A 6,211-nucleotide genomic window follows, 5' to 3' on the forward strand; every position below is an offset into this window, starting at 1 on the left:
CTTTCCCACCTGTATTGTTCATTAGGACATTTTCTGGATCATTTATGGTGAGCTGGAAAACGAAGTAGGAACACAAAGGCAGCCACTTTATCAATTTCATCTCACACACAATGCTCCTGGGCCACTTTTTAAGCAGCTCCAGTCTATTTGTTTTACAAATGACTCCAATTAGTGTAATTACAGAATCTGATGTTCTTAATGGGCACTGTAATATTGATAGGTCCTTGAATGCTACTTTAGATCTGAGTATTTCAGTCAGGCTCCTTATCCAACACATAATGGATCAATTAAAGGAGCACTATGTCTGTTTCTTTCTGAGCTTCTGTTGGAAGGCCTTGCTCCTTAATTCATACACTGAGTTTTATAAAACTTTTAGTTTTTTTGCATCTTTTGGATTTTGGCAAGTAGATCTTCAGTAATTACTTTATTTATAATTTTACTTCCCGCCCCCCCTTCTTTTTTAACATATTTTTTTGTCTTGTGTTGAAACTGACCAAGAACCCAGTCCTATTATTATTCTATTCAATGCTAAGTAACTGGAAAATATAAAATAGTCCCTTCAGCTATAAGGAAAGTCTCTTCTTCAGTTAGATGAATTTAAGTATATTGGAAAAGCAGCAGATAGATCAACAGTTTGTCTGCAGTAAAGAGGGAGTTACTCCAGTCTTTGAATGAAAGATGAAAGGAGGGATTCTGAATTATTGTTCCAGATCTAGTTCTTCAATGTAAATGCCAGAAAATAGCTTCCTCTGGGAAACAGGTGTCAAACTCCACTCCTGTAACTTTTAGGTCCTGAGCACGACTCCGGAACTTGAGTGGATGATGGTGAGGTGATTGCCATTTAAATCAAGTGTGTTGGACTTGGGATACATCCTAAAGTGACAGAACAACAACTTATTGTGAAGCAAATCCAGACAACAATATATGGGAACATCGACTTTTATATTTTAAAATGGATAAACGTCTGAGATATATCAGTACTGACATTAATAAGGCATGTAGTCACAACCTCATTCACCTCAAAGAAGATGTAGGGTCAAGGTGCCTTGTCAACACCTGTAGGCCATACATTACCTGGAGAAATACAGACAACTGTCTGCTCAGGTGTGGAAGGAACAGCACTATCTCACCGGCATGGAGCCGCAATGTGATAAAGATAAAAAAACTAATTTGTCAATAATAGTCTTGTCTAAGCTTTTAAGCCTGCAGCCCATTAATTGTATATTTACTTAAGAAATTGTTATGCAGAGGTAATAAATTTTTAAAAGAACACATAAAGTAGACTATAATGTATGTATTTATTGTGTAAATATGCAATATTTATGAGTGGTACTTGGAATGGTCAGCAGGCATTAGTGGAAGACATACATCATCTTGACTTTAATAAGACTAAAGGGATTTCAGGTGAACTTGAGGCAATAGAGTACAAGGGCTTAAGGGGCTGTTTTCTATTTTATGTTGAGAATGCGATCAAGGATAGAAATTGTGAGACATCATGCACTTCGGTGTTATAATCAATCATACAACTTGATTTTTAGACCTACAACTACACCCGATTATCTCCGACCAATACTGACCTGTTTCTTATCTGGATGTTGGTTGCAGCCCTAGCACAACATTGAGTAAGGATTTTTCTCTGATGGTTTTCAACAAAACAATTCCATTTCTCTTGGGGTACGTGTTCAAGAGACCTGCTGAAGTCATGCATAAATTTAAGCTTAATTGTAGGCACTGGTGGATACTTAGAACCCTGGTCATACAAGTTGCATTACTGATAAATAAATTGCGTTCTTGTGGAGAATGTTTGATGTGATCAAAGTGTGACTTTCAGCGCTGTTCAAAAGGTCAACTAAACCAGTTTTCTCATTGTGATTTTAAATATAGAAATCTTCAAACTGAATGTAGACTTACTGTACTGCTCTAAATGAAGGAATTCTGCATACAAATGAGAATAGGTAATGAACATTTTGGAAGAATGCCAGGGAAGATTATAGTTTTAAATCAAGATGTCAGGGTTGAGTGTCTGGAAGAAATAGGCCTCAGGCGAGTAGTTGTTTGTGATTTAAGGAGTTTTATGTTTCTGCAGTCATGTCTCTTTGAAACATGTAATACTCCCCCATACTTATTGGAGCTCCAAGCCAGAACAATTTGCAAGATAATCCAGGGAAGAAATGGTTTAAATTTCTTCATCCTTATGCTCCATGTTGCTGCTACTGTACATTTTCATGATCTCTCATGTTTGGATCTAGACACATTAAACCAAAAAACAAGATTTTTGGACCCTGGAAGTAAGATCAGCTATTTTAAACTTCCTCCAGCTGCATTTTCACCCGACAGCCCGAGATTTACAGGAGACAGAGGAGGTTTCAATGTTTCTGTGTCCAGGCTTCCGCCAGTATGATCCCTTAAATCTCAAACTTTCACTGAATGATTTGAAGCACTAATAGGTCTTGATTCTGACACTTTCAGCAGCAGCATGCCAGGTTTTTCCTTTTTTATCAGCTTCTTTCATCTTCTTTCCTAACACCAGCTGGACCATGACCAATGCTGCAGCAAGAGGGAGGAAAACAACCTAGGTGTTTAGTTTGGCTCCTCAATTCACCAAAATGAACTTTTCAACCTTCCCTCGAAGTCTACTTTTTTTTTTTTTTTAATGATGTACCTGGGTTTGTTTTCCTAGCACCTCTAAAATTAGCTTCATAACTCCCTAGCAAGTGATGTGGAAATGTGTTTTTCTTTTCTTTTTGCCTGATGCCATAATTCACTTTACAGCTGACAGCCATCAGCCAACATACATCAGTTTGACAACCAAAGTCAGATTCCATCATCTCCAAAACTAAAGAAAGTGAATGTCATCCATTTTTAGGCTTGCTGTTAAAATGTGCTCCTCTACATTTAGAAAATTCAAACCATATACGCTTCATGAAGCTCTTTACAGATGTGGTTTGCAAGGGTATTGATTGTTTAAATTATACTTTATGAAAGAAGAAATAAAAACCTTAAAAATGTAAAATAATTGGAACCCTCAGTACAACGTTGGAAAGCGTTGACAAAACTTAGTTAAGAAGAAAGGAGATGACCACTTAGCAACAGTTTGGCTTCATGTAAGAAAAGATTGCTACAGAGTTGGTGGATCTGAAGAAAGCAAAATATAGTCTCAAGATCATCCCAATTATGAGATATGAACCATTTATTTGCATTACAGAAGGATTGTGCCACATTTCACCTGCAACGATTCTTAAAACAACAAAACTGTATTCACAGGTTTTAATTTAATTAATGAGGAGCATTTCTGAGTGCAATACAATGAAATCAGATTCCTACGAAGAACTAGACAAAGATGCCAAAGATTGTCATTGCCCAGAAAAGGTCAGCACAAAAGTGGTCTTTGGGTGTAAAAGTTAAAGGACTCGTTATTTTGTGGGTCCTGACTTAAGTAATCACTTCTCAAAATTGTTAAGTTGCCCGACCACAAGAGACCCCGGTAATAAAAAAGGTAACTGCACTGAAGACACCGAATAAACAGAAAAGAGTCGCAAGATGAAGAGAACCAAACCGCAGCTCTAAAGTGAGGCTGAGGCTGATAGCAGGGCCAGCCAGACAGTTAATAATCCTTCACTAGCAAGGACCAGGACACAATAAAAATACTTTGAAGGTTTATTGAAGAAAGGGGTCGAGTGGATGGGTCGTATGGGGAGACTTATTGATGAAGACTTGGGAGGAGGAATCTCAGTGTGGGGATGGTGTCTTCAGGAATGAGCTTTTTCCCTGTATAACTTAGGACCTCTGCAAACGGAATCTTGAACAAGGAGGAGCAAATGAAGAATGAAAATTTAAAGTAAGGATGACCGAGATGGGATGAAGAGAATAAATAGGGATAAGATGATGTCCGGATGTGGATAACGGAGGGTTGGTTTGAACGAACATAACGGAAAGTGAAGGATGGTTGAACTTAGTATGGGTAGATTGCTAAGTAATTAGAAGTGTGGTTGAGGTGTGGCCCTTTTCCCGAACCTATGTTTAAACCACATGTGGTTCAAACCATGCTATGGCTTTCCTTTTCCACAGCATCGTGTGAATTGTGGTCCCAGGTTCGTGTTGAGATGTGTCCCTGATTCAACCCAGAAGATTCAAATGAATGAATTCCCTACACAGCTGGTCAGTTGTCAGCAAGTTCTGCAAAGGTCTTGTAGTGACCCATCCACTTAAATCAGTTATGCTACAGTTACACTAAAGAAATATTTAAGAAAAAAAAGAAAGAAAAACATCGGTGTTTGAGGACTGGCTTTGGACAGCACTGATATAGAGAGTCAAGTTGATCATCTCATCCAAAGACGCCTTTTTTTCTGTGCAGACATCTAGATCCTTTTACAGCACATACACACACACACACACACACACAAAATCGCACCTTCTAAAATTTTTTTTCATTTTTTAACTTATTATAAAGGGTGTTGATAAACAGGTTTTGGAAATTTGGTCTCTAGTGAGACTGCATAAATATAGTGAATGCCTGTCAGAAATAAGCAAAGAAATCGAAACAAGGTTGGTAATCCTTATGATGAAAATGGAATATGGGGATCCAACAAAGACAGGAATAATGAGAACAAAACACAAAAAAGTAAGATCATAGAGGTAGTACGCTCGAAATATTCTCCAACTTGATTACACAGTGAAGTAAAACTCCTTATAAATGAAGGACCTGGCCTTTGGTCGCATCTGTGATCATTCACGGACCTGAATGTGTGGTCATTCACAGGGAAACACAAGAGCGATGAGACTTCTTATGAAACCTTCAAGTTTCATCTCTACCTACAGACAACAGACTGTACAAGCAGGAAGTACAGCAAACATTGCTAATCCATATTACATCCTTAAACACTATAAAACGCTGCAGGGAGGACGCGAGTTAAAACAGATCTCCCTGGTTAATGACGGCTTCCAGCGCGCCAAGTGCAGATCCCCGTCAGCCGAGCTTTGCCGAATGAAAGGTGAGCAGCAAAGAGCCTCTAAGAAGCGAGAGCTCATAAATCATCTGGAAGAGTTTAGTGTAAAGTAGCGAGAGGACTGTGCGGGGCCCGGGGAGCGCTTGTCTTGAGCCTACCGCTTGGCCGGAGGGATTTGTTTGCTTTAACCAATCCAAACAGTTAGGAGAAGAAAGAGCGGGCTTGCTCCTCACAGTCCCACCGTGGGATTGTCCTCTCTTTTCCCTCTGTTTTCTGTCAAACATGCACACATGTTCCCTCACATATATCGCCTCCGTAAGGAAGGGAGGTTGTGCTCACTAATATAAACACAATCCGTGGCTGTTGTTTATGCCATCACTTCAGTTAAATGTGTGCTTTTCCTCAGTTCAGACTGAGGATATAGGATCAAGTATTTTGACAACAGGTCAGCAGAGGGATACATCAATTGAAGGGTTGAGTTAGGGCTTAGGTTAGAACCACACTTTAGGTCATGTCGTCCGGGAGGAAACTCTCTTAATAATCCGGGCCAAGTGAGTCTGATGGAAATAAGATTTACTTTTAAAGCCCCCTCTAAGTAAAGTTAAGTCAAGAATACACAGGCTTAAAACATTTAAACATCCTAACTTATCCCAGGCAAATCCCAACCTGGGGTGTTCATATATTATCCCTATGCATGCATTGGTTATCTCTGGGTAGTCTGGCCTCCTCCCACAGACCAAAAACAAGACTGTTAGGAGTGACTCAGTCTAAATTGCCATTAGGAATGAGTGTGTGCAAGCAGCATAGTTTGTCCTGTCAAAACATAGCCCCAAGACAGACCTGCCCAGGTTGAATCCTGACTCTCGCCCAATGGCTTCTGGAGATACCCAGTCCCTCAAGGTCATGTAAGTATAAGTGGGGATAGATAATGCATGGATAGAGATCCATGCATTATCTATGCAAAGGACCCACCTGACTGGGGGTCCTTTAGAAGTTAGTCACTGTTAAAATCACAGCAAACTGTATGGAGCTCCACACCCTGCCTCCCCCTTGTTTCTCTCTATTCCCTCCAGCCCTCAACTGAGTTGTCTGCAGAACATCACAGAGTCTGAAGCCATCACAGTCAAATTATGCAACTTAAATATGATGTGAAAATGATTTGTTACTTTAAGAATTCTGTTAAATGTTTCCTTTTTGATGGAAATATAGGAACTTTTAGATTAAACCTGTTAGGTGAATTCATACTTTACAGCAGATTCGATAAA

Source organism: Poecilia formosa, unplaced genomic scaffold (assembly GCF_000485575.1).
Source record: "Poecilia formosa unplaced genomic scaffold, Poecilia_formosa-5.1.2 Scaffold54, whole genome shotgun sequence".
In the NCBI taxonomy this organism is placed as follows: Eukaryota; Metazoa; Chordata; class Actinopteri; order Cyprinodontiformes; family Poeciliidae; genus Poecilia; species Poecilia formosa.